Genomic DNA, 16,322 nt, shown 5'->3' with positions numbered 1-16,322 from the left:
CACACTTTAAATATGTAATGGCAAAATACTGTGCTGTGACTATTTAATGCTTTCTTGTACTCCATGTAAAACTGCTGCAGAAGGCATTATGTCTGGGGTTTAGTTATGAGTGAGGCACTTGGAGTACAATGACACTCTCAGTGAACCTCCAATGCATGGATTTTCTAAGTAGGCACAAACAGACTGTAGCAATACTTAAATTAATGATGAACTAGTAGAGGCATGTTTGAAAGGTAGATTTAGAACCAAAAATAGATCAAGTTTGTTTCAAACTAAATTACCCATTGTAATTATACTTCCATATAGCATCACGTAGCATCCATGACTCATTAATATAAAATGGCATAGAAAAAATATTGTAAGATTACTGTTGTTGTTCTTTCTCTAAAATCTACATCTTCTAAGAGATTTTTTTTTCCCAAATACTACATGAAATAGAGTCATTTTTTTTTTGACAGTGGTAGTTATTAGGCATATATGTGAGCTTTTTCACCTTCTTCCCTTAATTCCTGGAGAAACAAAAAAAGATTCATTTCTGTTATCAGTCTGAAGTGGCTGCTGTAAAGCTAAATTCATAAATGTTTCTGTTGAGGACATTTTCTGCTCTCAGCTAGAAAAAAAAAAGTGTATTTTAACATTAAAAACTGTGTTATTGTATTTTTCCTCCTCTTCTTGCTCTTCTCACAAAGATTAAGAGTATAAGGTCAGTAGAGTTCATTAGATAATTTTATCTGACCTCCATGTTTACTAATAGACCTTTGGATTTATCCCAGCAGCAATACTGACTAAAGTAAATCTCAATGAATTTAGGCCATGCTTCGTTCACAATCACCTCTTTGTGCCTCATCATAGCCCACGGTTCCTAGAGGGACATTTTCTTTCTTTACCAGCTTTTCAGTTATCCAGTTTTACAGCATTCTTTTAAAACATGAAAACACCCGCCCTCCCAACCCCCCAGTATCAGAAGGGCAAAGGAAGCTATGCAAAGGATTAATCTCACCTAATTTAGATATCCACTCCACAGGCTCTATAACAGATAGACAGGCTCCCTTTACAGACAACTGAAAGAAACAGGCACTTTCAGGTTATGACTCATTTAGCTTATTTTAAATGTCTGTGTTAAGACAACATGAATCATATCTCATTAATGTAAAGAGAAGCCGCAGAAAGTTTTCAGATGTTGGAGGTTTTCTACTCATGCCCTGTTTATGCATTCCAAATATATTACCTTTTTTTTTTTTTTTCTTTTTTTTTCCCACAGTACTGATGAGGGCTTAACACTAATACTTAACTAATGGGCCTCAAAATTCTTGCAGAATCTCTGATTTCCAAGAAACCATTTCAATTTCTGTAATTATGACTGTGTTCCTTGTACCAAAAATGTATTCAGTGATGATTCTTTGGCTGATATTTATTTGTACTACAATAGAAACTGGAAATCTTAAAACCCTGTTTGGCTAGGTCAAATCTAAACAGGAAATGTTATAATCTCAGTCCAGACTGGCTAAGTGTTTGAATATATTAGGGAAGGAGGAAAAAAAAAATACTAATTTTAGGAGAAAAGAGGAATCATAGAAAAAGCGATATTAATAGGGATTTTTTCTTTTTTATTCAATGAAGTACATAAGCACTCACAAGCAATGTAAAACATTTTTCTTACACTTTATCAGATTAATACCTTTTTTTTATGAAATAAAAAATTTATAGAACAAGCTAAAGTATATGCAAGCTAAATTTTGGAAAATATAGAATAAAAAATTATTAGAAATATTTGTGATTTTTTATATTTTTTCCACAGATATGACTACAACATTCTTCTGTGACACAAGTTAATCTTTTTTTATTCAAATATTTTGGTGCATATATTCCAGTACAAGATGGTATCAAAAGTTACATAGTTTGTCCCTTTAACACCATCTGTTGTGCTTCGGGATACTTATAAAATGGATAATATTATTTAAAAAAAAAAATCAAAGTTATATGATTTTAACAAGAATATTTTAGAACATTCAGTAGAGAAATGATTGAAAAGTACCATAATTTCTAGGAGGTCATTCAAACAGGTCCTGCACTAATATTTTTTAAAGGAACTAAGTAGCTCTTAGAAGATAGTGAAGAGCTGTGAATGAATAAAAATGTTGGTTAAAAGACAGAAAAATTAGTAATTGTAAATTACCTTTTTTCTGTGGTGAAGGAAGGTCAGTCCTGCATTATATCAAAGTCTGTAGTGGGATCAGTGCTGTTCCATGTATTCGTAAATATTCTAGTGAAATTACAGTACTTTTTAATAGTTTTATCATATACAAGCAGTGTAAAGATGAGGGTTACCTGTGAGGCACATTGGCTAACAGGGTATGACCATTCACTACAAATGAACAGAAAATGGGACATAGAAAAAAATGTCCTTAACCTGGGCTGTATTAGGAATAGTGTTGCCAGCAGGTCAAGGGAGGTGATCCTCCTCCTCTACTCAGCCCTGGTGAGGCCACACCTGGAGTACTGTGCCCAGTTCTGGGCTACCCAGTACAAGGGGGTATGTAGAACTACTGGAGCGAGTTCAGAGGAGGGCTACTAAGATGATTAGGGGACTGGAGCTCCTGTTGTATGAGGACAGGCTGAGAGAACTGGGCCTGTTTCGCCTGGAAAAGAGAAGACTGAGGGGAGACCTCAGCAGTGTGTATAAATATGTGAGGGGAGGGTGTCGAGAGGATGGAGCCAGTCTCATTTGTGCCCAGCAACAGGACAAGAGGCAATGGGCACAAACTGAAGCACAGGGGGTTCTGGCTGAATATGAGAGGGCATTTCTTTACTGTCAGGGTGACAGAACACTGGAACAGGTTGCCCAGCGAGGTTGTGGTGTCTCCTCAGGAGATATTCAAAACCTGCCTGGATGACATCCGGTGCAATGTGCTCTAGGTGATCCTGCTTGGCAGAGGGGTTGGACTAGATGATCTCCAGAGGTCGTGTCCAACCCTGTCCATTCTGTGATTCTATGATGACCTTGGAATACGATTCTGAAGCTGCTGTAGACAATTTTAGGGAAACGTCAAATTAGTCTTACATACAGATCAATAAAACAAGTAGCAAATTACTGAGGCCAGAATAGAGATATAAACAGGAAAGGTCATTATACCTCTATACATCCATAGAGTGTGTCCTATCACACAGTCTGTGCAGTTCTGGTTCCCCTTCTCATAAAGGGTATAGCTGAGCAGTGAAAGGATCATAGAAAAGTGAGAAGTTTGTTCAAAGTTACAGAATACGTTCCCACTGGAAAACTGACTAAATAAACCAGGAGTCTTAACTGGAAAGGGGGAGATATGTCACATATCTCAGAAACTGTAGGTAACATTGAGAGGCTTAGTAAGGATCAGTTGTTCTCTCTCTCTTCCATTAGAAGAACTAGGAGCTGAAGACCGTAAACATAGATTTATTTATTTATTTATTTATTTATTTATTTTAAGGCAGAGAAGAAGAGAGAGCTCATCTCAAACTATGTAGTGAAGCTGCAAAATTCCCTGATGAAGGAAGGATATGTGAAAAAGATACTTTCAAGAGTAGTATGGAAAAGTTCATAGAAGAGAAATGTGTGAAGGACTTTGCAATGACTTTGCCTTATATCATCAAGAAATTGTTGAGCCACCAGTAACCAGATGCAGGAAAAGCAGTCAGGAAGAGCACTATTATATGTAGTCATAAAAGTGTAACTATGTGTTGTGCCTGTTCTTATATTTCCTCTTAAGCCTCCGTGTACAGCCAGGTGTTGTGCTTGATAGAGCTTATTCTGACCCAGCAGTCCTCAGAAAACTGATATAAAACCTCTGAATTCTATTAGAAATATTCCAAAAATCGGTAGTACTTTATGATGTGGTCATTACATTTTGTTAAATGGTGATTTTAAGAAATTACAAAAGTATAAGTGGAAAGAATGTTGCTAATTACCATATTTTGATAGGAAAAAAAGGAATCTAGGTACACTGAATCTGCTTGCAACTGAGATGTTTTTTAACAACTTCAGGGCAAGGACTGTGATATAATGTGCAGAGCCTATTTCATAAAGTCCATAATATAAAAAGACACAATAGTTAACATAGTGTACAATGGCAAAAAAAAAAAAAAAAAAGGAAATCTAACATAGTAGAAAGCTCTACAAAAGCATTTGATGCTGAATGTAAATGACTGCTGGAGCTGTTAACATTCAAATTGGAAAAGCTTGCAGAGCCAATGTCTATATATAAAATGAGAATCAACAAAGAACTTTAATTATAATTATATATATATACTGAAATCCCTCACACTAGATAAACAATTTGAAGGGATTTGTCATAACTTCAAGTAATTTAAATAGTGAAGATGACACATGGAAACAAACAAAACAAAAAAAAAAACAGTGGCTGATGTTGAGATCCTGTACTGCCTCTGTATACATAATATGGCAGCAAAACGGTCCATATGAGGTGGTGAGGGTGGGAGGGTCAGCCTATGGAGATGCAGCAGCACAACAGAATGTAAATGCAGATTCAGAATAAAAATAGTCTGAGGACAAGCACAGCTAATTAATGTAGCATTCTTCTCCTGTGTGACTCTTTGTTATGTCTCATGATTATTTTGCTGTAATCTTGTAGTCAGGAGACCTCCCACAGCTAATTTGACACCTCTGCATTCTGAGATTGCTACCCAAAGACTGTTTGGCATACCATAATGAATAAGTGTCTGTTTTCTATTTCAAGGATTATGAAAGGGAATCATTGCTCCATCCCATCTCTACTGGAAGTTCTTCACATCTGTTACTTTGCTCTCTAATGAATCTCTACATTTTCACGGTTACTTATTTGTGGCAGCTCTAAATATTCTAGATGAAATTAAGCAGTTTAAAAACGTCTTTGTTCAGGGAGAAAAACATACTTTAAATTCTAATCTTTATAAAAATATTCATTAATAAAATAAATCTGATTATAAATATAGAGAGATGTTAAAGGCACACATGATATGAGGAAATTAGATAATGGTCTCTCACTGACATTCAGTGAGAACTGGGTGCTTAACTCTTGTTTATGCCACGTCACCAAGCCTATACACAAGCTAGTCATGAGGAAAAACTTTCTAATGATACAGATAGTGAAACACTCCAGAAGACTGGAGAACAGCTGGAGCAGACTGCTGGCCTTTGTTGTTGGCAACTACGCAAACATCTGTCACCATGACCTAAAATGATCCTGTACTGAATCAGAAGGACAGATTAAATTAAATTCCATGTCCTTTTCAACCCTATAAGTATATAGTTGTATTTGTGGAATTATTATTATTTTATTTTTATGTGTAACTCAAGTCTGTAAGGTTCAGGGCCTGGGGAACAAGCATATATTGAAGAAAGCAAACGTAACATTACTGAGCTGGTGAAGTACAGAACTGGCACAAGAAAAAGAATACTGGCAGTAGAATTTCTTAGTATAAAGTGAGTTCAGCATGCTGATTTTTGATCAGTAAGATTATTTTAGATTTTGTTAAAATGTGTGCAACCCTAGAGAGCTGCTAGATCAGCTTCTAGCAGCAAATATGGTGTCATACCTCTCCAGGTATTCAGTTCTCCTAGATTTAAATAAATAAATAAATGAATAGATAGATAGACAGACAGATAGATAGACAGACAGGCAAACAGGTAGATAGATAGATAAAACCCTAGGAAATCATTGAATCATTGAATGATAATATGCTTTGGGTTGGAAAGAACCTTAAAGATCATCTAATTCCAACCCTCCTGCCATGGGCAGGGACACCTTGCACTCAACCAGGTTGCTCAAATCTTTTAGTTGAAGGTGATAAGGTTTAGAGAAAAAAAAAATATCTTAAAATCCAACTCTGCAGTAGAAACATGTATTTAATAATCTTTATTGAAGATCACTTATTTTTTCCCTTTATTTTCATTTTGTTTTATTTATTTATTTATTTTGAGAATCAGAACTCAAGCATCTAAAAGCTAATTAACTAATTTTATAAAGTTTCCAAACCTAAAATTCTTCAAAAACCCTTTCAGGTTTTTAGTCTTGGTTTTGTATAGGAAAACATGGGACATATGTTTTGTCTTGATTTCTTGGGAAGACAACAACTAACATAAGCCCTACAGGTCTTAGTGTTCCCACAGAAAGGACTTATAACAGATTTCTTCAGTCAATGAGAAAAGAAACAAAGAACAACACTATAAAGAGACAAAACCTTGACTAGTATGTAGAGTTATAAACTTCCAGAAGGTGTGGGAATTTCAAGTATGTACAACAGTACCATGCAGAGTTCACTCTTGGTTGATTAAAAAACTACTTGAACTGCAGCAACAAGAGCCAGGACATCAATTATGTTAGTATACAGTGTTAAAAGGTATTCTGTGACAGTATAGAGTTAATCGCCTGGTAACTTCTTCCCATTTGTGTTTCTAACTGCATTCAAAGTTGACATTAGGGCCAAGTAAGTCAGTTCTTCAGCTCTAAGTACTAACTATGAAAAAACAGAATATGAAGACAGGTGATTGGGAAGATCTTTTTCTTGTAAATAATCACTAGACCATCATATGCCATCTTATTTCATTATGTGTTTTTTTTTCCAGTCTTTAGAGAAAGGAGGTTGGTTATGAGGTTAGCAGAACCATGTCTGTAGGTTTTAGTAAAGTTATCAAAGGAATGATCTTGGTCTATGTATAAGAGTACGAGGTTCAAAAAAGAGGATTTTCATGAACCTTTGGATCTTAGGTAACTGTAGTGAGTAGAAAAGGGAGAAGATATTCTGATCATCAAGAAAAAATGAGATAAGTGAAAAATTAGCCATAGTGCCAAAAAAAAAAAAAAGTGAGATAATTAGGTAATTGGGATTTGCTCAGCTAAGAGAATACAAAATAACATACAGAAAAAGCTGCTGATGCCTGGTCAATTTTCCCTCTTGTGAGGAAAATTTACCTTAAAAAAGCCAAATTAAGTTGGGGGCAAACCCACAGATATCAAATTGTCAATGTTTCTTAGTGGACTATGAGCTGCATTACTCAGAGCTGAATTGGTTCTGCCTGTGGCATAGCTGAGGGGAGGAATATAACTGGTGACTTCTCTTGGCAATGAATTTGGGTAAAAGTGAAGAAGGGATTCTTCCAGGACTAGGTTTAAGGAAGTCCTCACCTCTTCCTGGTTCTCTCCACCACCAACATACTGTGATAGACAGTAATTGAGAGTGAACTGAATTATGGGATATAGCCCCAGAGATGGCCAGGTGTTTCTAGGAATTCCCAGATGCAATGTAGTAGCATAGGCCTGATGGCAACTTTCATCTACATACAGGGTTTACTGCAGGTCCCCACCATTGGAACTGGACTACAGAGGAAGAAAAAATTACTGCCAGATAGTTGATGCCTGGACAAGTACCTTGTAATTTTCTTATTTAGTTAGAAATAAATATTTTCTTCGAGTAGGAAAATTTTTTGAAATAATCTAACAGAAGCACATTAATCCAAAGAAATAAAATGAATAGAGAAAAAAATGAGGGGGGGAAAAAGTAGAAAATGACACTTGATGAATACTTCCTGGTATATTTTCTTGGTGAATGCTGTGAAAATCAGAAAGACCTTTATCTCATAACTTTCTTCACTAGTGGAGACTGATAGTTACCAAAGTGTCTTCACAGCTATCTTCTATTTCTGAAATATATAAGAATTGCCAATATGCATGAGTGCTAAATGAATTATGTTTACCTGTTGTTAACATTTGAATGTGTGCGGACAAAAGGAGCAATAATAATGCCTAGATGTTTCATAATGAATGTAACTTCTTTTAAATTTATGAAGAATGGGTAGAAAACTTAACAATGAGACATTCAAAAAATAGAGTTGTAGTTTAACCTGGCAGGCAGAAAAGTACCATGCAGATGCTCACTCGCTCTCCTCAGGTGTGATAGGGGAGAGAATCAGAAAGGTAAAAGTGTGAGAACTCACAGGTTGAGATAAAGATAGTTCACTAGGTAAAGCAAAAGCCAAACAAAGAATTCTATTTCACAGCAGCAGGCAGGTGTTCAGCCACTTCCAGGAAGGCAGGGCTTATTTCATGTAACAGCTTTTTGGGAAGACAAACACCATCACTCTGAATGTCCCCCTCCCTTCCTCCTTCAGCTTTTGTTGCTAAGCATGATGCCATATGGTATAGAATATCCCTTTGGCCAGTTTGGATCATCTGTCCTGGCTGTGTCCCCTCCCATCTCCTTGTGCACCCCCAACCTCCTCGTTGACAGGACAGCATAAGAAGAAGAAAAGTCCCTGGCTCTGTGTAAGCACTGCTCTGCAACAACTAAAAACAGTGTTATGTGATCACCGCTATTTTCATCAAACAACAACAACAATAAAACCAGCATCACACAAGCCTCTATGAAGAAAATTAACTCTATCCCAGCCAAAACCATGACAAGCAGGTATGCCAAGAAGGCCAAAATATATAATAAAACTAACCTATTAAGGGAAAAAGTAAATCTGTGTCATGCATGGTATGAAAATCTTAGTATAAAACACCTTATGACAGTATTTCAATGGCACTCAAAAAAAAAAAAAAGAAAAAAAGCACTTTTTAAGAATGCTGGAGAATATTTGCTGAAGTTAAAATAACTTTTTTTTTTCTTTTTTTTTTTTTTTTTTTTCCATAGTTTCACATGGAAAATATGCACACGTGAAAGCTGGTAGACTCAGATTATATCTATTTAGGGATAATAACAGAACCCACTAATAGTGGATTATTGGCGAATACATTTACAAAATAAAGAGCACAGAACCATGGTGGGCAGATAACAAAGAGAATAGTGGTTGGAAAGAAGGAAGAAGAGGAGGAAAGAAGGGAAAACAGAGAAATGGAAAAGGGAACGAGAGAGAAAGGGAAAGAGAGGAAAAGGGGTAAGGATAAACAGAGAAAAAAAAGAGAGGATAAGGAAGGAAAGGAAGGAAAGTAGAGGGGGGAGTCAGAGAAGTGGAGAAAAAGAGAAAGAATAAAAGAGATAAAATAGAATCTTTAGAAATCACAGATGTTTGTGAAGCACTTATCAAAACTAGATGGCCACTAGTTTCTGAAAAATAAGATTATTTTAGGGCAAAGCTATCTAAGGATCACACAGTTAGTTAGTTTAGACCAAAATGTCATGTTTTCATTTGTGCAAATCTATTCTTCTGACTTTTTTTTTTTTTTTTTTTTTTTTTGCATTCCCTCACCACTGTTTCTGACATGAAAATACCTTAGCAGGAAGTGGTGACCAGAATGCTTTCAGACTAGACGAAGTCTTGCTAATGTCATCTAAGTCAAAGATTTTTTCTGGTGAAAACCTGCAATTGCTATTAAGCGGTTTGTTTAAATGAATTTTAAAGGATTATCTGGCCAACTTACATTGTCAGTGAGATACCAGTCTCATATCAAAAGCAACATTAGGGAGGTTGATATTAGAAGAAAAAATATATAATATTAAATAGACTTTTTAATAGGTATTTGTGTGTGTTTATGTATATATATGTATATACACACTAAAAATAGCTTCACATATTGTCATTAAACATAAAAATATAATTAAAAATATCTAGCTAAAATAGCTAAATCCCTTTGAGTGACTTAATGCCTTAGTTGCTTCAAGTAATTTTACTCAAAATGCTTGACAAATTAAAAATATTTCTCAAATTCACAGGAAAACATAAGAACACATCATTTTTTTAAAAGGCAGTAATAGGCTGAGAAGAATAGAGACAAACATATTTTGGGGAATTTGAAATTTTGTGAGAATTGAAGTACCTCACAACACAGCCACTTTTTGGAACTTTTCTTTCAATACTTAATAAATAAATAAATAAATAAATAATCCAGCAATACTAAACCTTTCTCTTGTTTTTATTGCTTTAATACTGGAATTGTAGTTAGATTTCATATAAAATTTTATCCATAATATTAAGAATAATAGACTACGAAGTAGTAATAGTATGACATGTGAAATTGTTTCATAAAGAGTTTCACAGTTTCAGTGTTTACTGTTATTTAGAATGAAGCTACATTCAAAATAATGAAATGTCTGTTCTTTGCAGAATTATAGGCTTGACTCTACTTCCTCTGCTCCTGGCACGCAAGACAGTTAAGAATGCAGTCAACGGGTACCTTTTACCTCCCAGATTTTCCTGATAGATCACACTCTGGATGTTCTTTGGTGACAGTTTATACTTTTGGGAAAAAAAAAAAAAAAAAACAAAAAACAAAACGTGAAACACCTTTGTCAGAAGCACTCCTGTTGATTCTTGGCAGACTTCAGACCCATGGGACTCAGGCAGTTAAGTCTATAGTAATTACATATAATTTCCTAAAAAAGTGTCTAACCTCTTGTTCTTTTTGTTTTCTTATTTTATGAAATAGAAATAACCTAAGAAAAGTCATGTAAAACACCTGTAACAACTGGAAAAGAGCATTTCAGAGGTATTGTGAGACTGAAATACCTAGCGTTTTCTGTAATTCTGGAAAGTCTTGATGGAAGGTTTTGTTTTTCCACTTATTCTGAGTACAATTGTTTAATGTTGTAGAAATTCATTCATTGGGAAATGCTCCAGAAACACAATATACTCCTGTATTAGTACAGTAGAATCAGTCCTGGACTCTAGAAGTATATCAGCCTGCAATCATCTCCAGAAGAGTTAAAAACAATATAAATCACTGAAGAAAACCAAGGACACGGTGCCCTGATGACTCTGTTCCATCTTGGAATGAATAAATCCTTGGCTCAAAAAGCTGACTTTTAGCCAAGGTACTGTACAGTAGGTTTATTTTTTGGCATGTTTTTATCACCTCTGAAAAAGTACAAGGTGATCATAGAGAAACGGTTGAAGTAGAACAAGGGCAGAAAAAAATAAACAGTTATGACTAAGAAAAAGTCCATAGAGTTCTAGCTGTAGTGAACATTTTATTCTTAGATGAAGGGACTTAGCTGTGTGCTAGGAAAACCTATCTTCTAGCAACGTTAGAAATTATACTGTGACAGACCTCAGTTCTATGCTTTATATCTGCCTGAGTAAATTAATCATGACATGGTAAGTAGACATGGTCCCTAGAATTTGGACTAGACTGATGTTGATTTTGAATGTTATACTTCACTAAAGTTATTTTTTGATACTATACCAGTGGTTATCAGAAATGTTAATGTTTTTAGTATAACAACAACCATTTAAGAGAGATCAGAACCCTGTAAAAGCAGAAGAGGAGCTCAAGTACCAAAGTCATGACTGAAATTGAGAGAGAGATTTACAATTTGCTTAAAGCAAAGGAATGAAAGTGATCCTATATTCAGCATGAAATGGCTTTATTAGAAACAAAAGGTGAGTTTGAAGTTGTTGGTAATTGTAGTAATAACAGAAATAAAGACAAGAATATGTATGTTTGCAAAATTGTGGACTATATGCCCTATCCTAAAATATGATCTAACTAGCATTTTAATTAACAGATTCCTCTATCTGACATTGACTCTGTGTTAATTGTTACAGTCACAGAATACTAGAAAGTATTATTTGAGGTGTAGATCTTTTTATTTTTTCATTTTTTTAAAGTAAATCTTTGATAGTCTGCAAAGAAAACTGGGTATTATTCCTCTCCTCTCCTCTCCTCTCCTCTCCTCTCCTCTCCTCTCCTCTCCTCTCCTCTCCTCTCCTCTCCTCTCCTCTCCTCTCCTCTCCTCTCCTCTCCTCTCCTCTCCTCTCCTCTCCTCTCCTCTCCTCTCCTCTCCTCTCCTCTCCTCCCCTCCCCTCCCCTCCCCTCCCCTCCCCTCCCCTCCCCTCCCCTCCCCTCCCCTCCCCTCCCCTCCCCTCCCCTCCCCTCCCCTCCCCTTCCAAGACATACTTGAGTTACCTTGTATTAAATATTCACCATAATACAAATATAGCTGCCAGTTGTATTGTTCTTTTACTTTTGGGAATAAATAAATCGATATAGGATCGATTAAGAATAGAATCGATAAAGGATCACACAGTACAAACACTGCCAAAGTGACAATATAATCTTATGTAAAAGTGGCCTAAATTACAATACTAACTGATTAAAAACCTGTCCTTATTACATACTGCATGCTTGTTAAAGACAGGCAAGTAACAGGCTATTGGCCCGACTACCTCAGACTTGCATCAGCAGATAACCTCACAGGTGTTGTCTCCTCAGCTTTCAGTGTCCCTACAAATGTAGAGATCTGGTTAAAATTTGAGAAATAGGTACCTCTCTTTTCTGTCAGCTTGGATGGAAGAAAATCCATTCCAGTTCAACATCAGATGACCATTTTGACCGTTTTTACAGATGACCGTTTTTACATCTCCCCATATACCATATACTATAATCTCTGTGACGTGTCTGACAGGCAGACACATGGAAGAAATACAGAGCACATCAACAGGCCTAGAACTAGACCTGATAATGGCCTAGGATTAAATTATTACTTATGCATCAGATTATTTCTTCTCCAACTTGGTGCATGTAGAAACTGTCCATTCTGGTGGCAAAATTAAAAAGAATTATAAGAAGATTATTTATTTATTTTCTGAAATATCCAACACCTAGTCTCATCTTTTTTTCAGTGGGCAATGAAGAAATTTTCATTTTTATCATCTGTTTCATTATGCATATATTTCTTACTGAAATCAAAGCAAAGACTTTAAAATTTACCATGCAGATCAGAGAGAGAGAGTTAAAGGTGAAAAAATTGACTGTTTTAATCAGTCATTTGACAACACAGGGCTCAGAAAAACAATGAACAACATATGAAGGATAGGAAAAACACACACACAATTAGAAAGACAAACAATAGAATAAAGACTATCTCCTCTGGAGAAAAGTAAGCTGTAATTTCCTTTCCACATGAATTTGGCTCATTGCTGAAGATGGTGTTAAAGATCTCCCTGATGACAAAAAGTCATCAGACCGTAAGGAAAATATATAATACACATCTGCTCCACTACAAATGGCAGCTATAATTCATTTAAACATAAAGCTTTATCATGAACCAAATAATTTGCACTTTGTACAGAAATCATAATCCTACCAGTTCTTAAATGTCTTCATGAACTTTAGCATTCTAAACCTACTTTAATTCAGTAATGCTTTAAAATGACCAAAATCAAGTTCAATGATGGAATACAGTCACAGGAAGAAAGCCATTTTTAAGCTTTCTTTGCTAAACTTTATATCATGACAAGCTAGAGTCCAACACAAATTGTTTAGCAGAGAGTTAAATAAACCTTGGATCAGATACTTATGACTTATTGCAGTAGGAGTTAATTTTGCTGTGCACTTCCACGTACCATTTCCTCCTATTATCCCAATTCTGTATATTCTACTTGAGCAAGATTTTTATCACAGTAGGATAAATTCTAGATCTCTGCCAGGAAGTCAACAAGGTTGTAGGTACAATAAAGAAAACAGTGTAGTTTTTGGTAGCAATGGACAGATCCTACAGCAAATATGTAAATTCCATTTGAATTAGAAATAAATATTTCCTCGTGTTAAGTTTCAGTACAGGCCAAATTCATACCATCACTAGAAATGCCTTTAATAAAAATGGAATTTTATAATGAGTTCTTGTAGTATAAATATTTTGTAACAATAAAATATTTTCTTCATTATTTATCTGGTTAAAGAATTTAAAAAAATGTATATAGAAGGAGTTTGTTATGTTGTTCTTTTTCATTATTTTTTTTTGTAAAGGAGAGACCCATCTTTAAATTTTAACTATAATGTTGAATTTATCTTTTTTTTCTTTTTTTTTCTTTTTTTTTTTTTTTTAATTAGAGGACATAAACAATTGTCTTTGTAGTCTTGTACTCTTTGAACTGCCTTTGAATCATGATCAGAGACTACAATAAACGACCTTCCCACTGCAGTTTTATATCACTCTGTGAAATGCTTAACATGCTGAAAAACTTAATATTATTCAATATTTGCAGCACTAAAAAGAGATAAATGTGGAGGGTTTTTTTTGTCCATAATTTGTGCTGAAGTGCTTTGCTGGAAGAAAAATATATTTTCAACATCAAACTTCATTTGCCAAAAATGTTTTGCAGAAGGGATATATAGGGGAACTATATTTAAGTTTTTGTGCCATTGTTCAAAGCAATATATATATATATACATGTAATAAAAAAGAAGCCTAATATGGAAATCTGTACCTGAAGAAAACCTCAGTCCCAAAATAAACAGAAAAACAGAAAAAAATCAAGTCAAATGACTTTTTTTTTTTTTTTTCTTTTTAACTACCAGCCCATGTTTAGGAGCCTTTTCCTTTTATAGACGCTTGCTTTCCTTCTCAGCAGTCTAAATATTTTGAGCTCTGGGGATTGTTCATGCCTTACATATTTTTTCCTTGTGGTTCCAATTTGCAGGGAGCTAGGCTGATGCACTTGCATGGGAGATGAGAGGCACAGCCATGTCCCCCTGTAGCGCACTTGCCCTGACCTGCTTCCAGGCTGGCCAGACATAACACAGAAAGCACGTGACCCCATCCCGCCGTCAAAACAAACCATTAAAAGCAGCAGCTTAAGACTGATTTAGGACCCTCTAGTCTTCAAATGGTGTCTGACTTTTTTTGATCTGCTAACTGATCACAGGTGGATGAAAGGGGATCTCTGAGACAATTAACTGAATTCAACTGGTTCACTATTACAAAGGGGGGCAGCTAAAGTTTCTCTAGCATTAAAAAAAGCAGCATTTGATGATTGCCATAGCAAAGGCATGAATGAGAAGCAGAGGATGAAAGCACGCTCCACTTAATATCCATGCTAAAAATTCTGCCCTAAGTGTCACTTCCTCTCAGTTATATTCTTGGTTCTACCCTCAGTAATGTTTCATATCAACAGCATCAAATACTCTGTGACAAATACAGGCACAGATAAAAAATAACCAATGAAAGCACAGTGAATATAAGAAACTTAGCAATGGTCAGGGTTTTCAGTAAATAAACTCGCTATATCTTGCTCAATAAACCTAGTATTTTTAGAAAAGGGATTCCAATCTGATTAAGTTCATGTTTAAAGTTATTTGTCTTCTCAGGCCCTCTGTCTGATCTTAGTATTATAATTAGCAAAAACACAGTGCTAGAGACACTGAGGTAGGGTGCCCATAGCAACACTTTCAAAGGTTCTTGCTAAAGTCTTTTTGCAATGGAATTACAACATAACTGTTGTTTATTAATTGGCAATTATTGTTATGTTGATAAATATGTTCGTTAAATTGTATTAGAGAATCACAGAATCACACAGAATTGTCTAGGTTGGAAGAGACCTCCAAGATCACTTGGTCCAACCTCTGACCTAACACTAACAAGTCCTTCACTAAATCATATCACTAAGCTCAACATCTAAACGTCTCTTAAAGACCTCCAGGGATGGTGACTCAACCATATCAGATTAAACAATTTCAGCCCAACAGAATCTGAGAGGGAAAATTTTCTAATACCACATGAAAAAGGGTGTGAGAATTACACACGCACATGCACATACATATTCATTTATTGACCAAGGAATTGACCTAATTGAAATGGAAAGTTGGTACTTGAAGTCATCACACAACAAAAAATCTATTCCGATCATATCTAAAGTAATTTGGAAAAAATACTATTACCAGGATTTAAGAATTAAGAATACCTAACACTACAATGATAGTAATAGGATTAAAATAATATACCACAGAACCCCATCCTTTCCAATATTAATAAATAAATAAATCCAAAAATGCCTTTCTCCCCCCCATCTTGAAATCCAGTCCTTAGAGATCTAATGGAGTATGCCACTGGAAGTGTTGCATGCCAGTTGAGGTTCTGCAATTGCTGAACTATTTGCGTCAGTCCCTTGACACATCTAAACACATGCTGTTTTAGCTCACTGTAGGAAGAGTTATTCTCAAAGTCAAGTAAAGAGAGATATATAGGCTGGCAGTTGAACCTGCTCACAAATTTAGGCAGCTCCATAAGGGTCCACTCGGCTTGGCAGCTCAGTGTCAAGAGGATCTCATTACTCTGGTGGAGTTGGCCTTACAGTGTCTAGTCCCACGCTGACCTGTTTCTTAGTGTAGGCCTGTTGGCTTTATGTTCTTCCAACATGCCATGGAATCTAGACCTCCCAATAAGGCAATATCATGCCTTTCAGCATGGTAAGCACTCAGGAAAGTGCTTGACATTGATAGATACTTTTTATTTTCTAAATCTGTATATTTACACCACTTTTTCTTCATAGGACATTCAGCAGACAGAGCCTGAGCAGCCCTGGGAACTCCTGTTTCCACATTCATTGCAGCAGGGAATAACTACAGATGAGC

General features: G+C 35.6%; 1 long non-coding RNA gene across 1 annotated transcript in view; it reads right to left on the bottom strand.

Moving 5' to 3' along the window:
- Positions 1–2,461: 2,461 nt before the first annotated feature.
- Positions 2,462–16,322, bottom strand: part of LOC310902785 — a 57,932-nt gene continuing 44,071 nt past the window's right edge. The window contains exon 3 of the long non-coding RNA XR_014586999.1: positions 2,462–3,023. This is a non-coding gene — a long non-coding RNA (uncharacterized lncRNA). The remainder of the gene's footprint in view (positions 3,024–16,322) is intronic.

The sequence above is a fragment of the Anser anser genome, assembly GCF_964211835.1.
Source record: "Anser anser genome assembly, chromosome: 1".
NCBI lineage: Eukaryota > Metazoa > Chordata > Aves > Anseriformes > Anatidae > Anser > Anser anser.
Note: the sequence above shows the minus strand (reverse complement) of the source record. Positions and strands in the feature narration are given on the sequence as shown.